Source organism: Oryzias melastigma, linkage group LG3 (genome assembly GCF_002922805.2).
Source record: "Oryzias melastigma strain HK-1 linkage group LG3, ASM292280v2, whole genome shotgun sequence".
NCBI lineage: Eukaryota > Metazoa > Chordata > Actinopteri > Beloniformes > Adrianichthyidae > Oryzias > Oryzias melastigma.
The window spans coordinates 1,151,055-1,152,994 of record NC_050514.1 but is presented as its reverse complement, the minus strand read 5'-3'; positions in this window follow the sequence as shown (position 1 = coordinate 1,152,994).

The window sequence follows — 1,940 nt, the reverse complement described above, 5'->3', positions numbered from 1 at the left end:
TAAAAGCCTCACAACGTCATATTTAGTTCCTTGTCCTATATTTATTCTTCTTTTAAAAACATAGTTTTTACTATTTTTTAATGTAAAAATATGTTTAAATTTATTAATGAAGAACATAATTTTATCACAATTAGACTGTAAATAGGTAAAACTTTATGAGAAACCAATTATAGAAATATCTCGAAAATTCGGTCTCCTAATCATTAAGTATTTAAGCAAGCATGGTAAAAAAAATTGCTTAACAAAACTTTGAAATGTAAAGTGTTGGTTTCATTGCAGTGTTTGTGTTTCTACAATATTTTTTCATTAAATATATATATGTAGGTTTCTAGTCACAAAGTGGTGTGGTTGAGTCATAGTTTGTGCAGGATATTCCAGTTTGCTTTAAAAAATTGAAAAGCTTCTAAAACAAGCTAATCAGGACGGTTAGTTTGATTATTTAGTGTATTTACATCTAATTAATTGACAGGTAAAAGGAAAAAAAATAAGTAGAATAAAAAAAGATCAATAATCAGATTTTACTTTTTTAATATCTAAAAACAATGTATAAAGAAAGTTCAATTAATATCATGACTAATGAAATATTATTTATAGGTTGTCACTCATGGCCTACCTATAAATAAACGTCACTCTTGCAATATTTGGACTGCCTTTTTAGCCCATCCAGTAACACTTAATAAAAAACATTAGAACAAGAGAAATAGTACTCGTTGTTCCTCATAATCAAACCAGAAATAAATAGGATTTTTTTGGTAAATGTTGACCTGAGGTTGTATAGGGCTTTCACTTTTATAACAATATTTTTTAAGTAGGTAATCTAAACAGTATAATGCACAGTTTATAGCAGTTCAAATAAAAGAGGAGTTCACAGCAAATCCTCCATGATGGACATAACAGTTCAAACATATGGAGTTGATTTTCTTTTAATGAACTAATTTAACCAATAACCCATAGAAAACAAAACTAATGTGTTGAGACCAAAGCCTTTCTTCCTTGTGCCACTAATCAGGGTTTCACAATTCCGATTTGAAAGCCCCCCCACCCCTCTATCAGCCGTCTCTCTGTACATCTGTGGTCGTGGATGTGAGCGCATGTGTGCGCCGTCCTGCATATGTGGGGTGACCCTGACCAGCTGCACTCTCCCCTCATCAGTATTCTGGATGAGCGCAAAATGAAAGAGAATAGGCAACAAGCCCGCGGAAGAGTCTTCTCTCTTAATAGAAGTTCCCCTTTCTCCAGACGCTGCACAATATGCACTTATGTCCTTCAATATGTCTCTCTCATCCAGACCTTCAGGCCTGTTAATTGGGTCTTTCAGCCCCCTAATTAACTCTGTCAGAGCAGGCTGTGCCGAGCCAAGTTGAAATAAGCACTCCTCTATTGATCCTTATCTGAAGCAGTTAACTTATCCATCTGTCTACATGAGCATGGACATTAAAGGCAGCAAAAGAGGAATGTGTAATACCACTTCAATTATTTGAGTTATTAAAGGCAGTTTTTCTTTGAAGTGTTTAATTTTTGTATTTCAGTCAACACAGCTGAAGAGGTTTGGAGTTTCAGTTATTCAGTCTAAAGTCAGAATAACAACTGAAATGTTGAGTAAATCTGATATTATATCTTTTGATTTTATTATGCTTGATGTAAAACACAGAATTTAAAGCAATTTTCTTTTATTTTAATTCACTTATTTAAAAGGGACAGGACAAAAAAAAATGTTGCAGTTTCAAATGTAACCAATCCCATGTCCATAGACCATCTAGCTTACAGCTAATTTGCAGACAAGGTCCCTGAGAATAAAAAAATAAATAAAATAAAATTAAAAACTGTTAAAAAACAAAATTATATTTTCTTTCTTTTGCAAGTGATATTTTTTTAAAATCTTTCTTCTTTCGCTATAACAAAACATTGATGTCAAATTATTTTTAAGACATGATTACAGC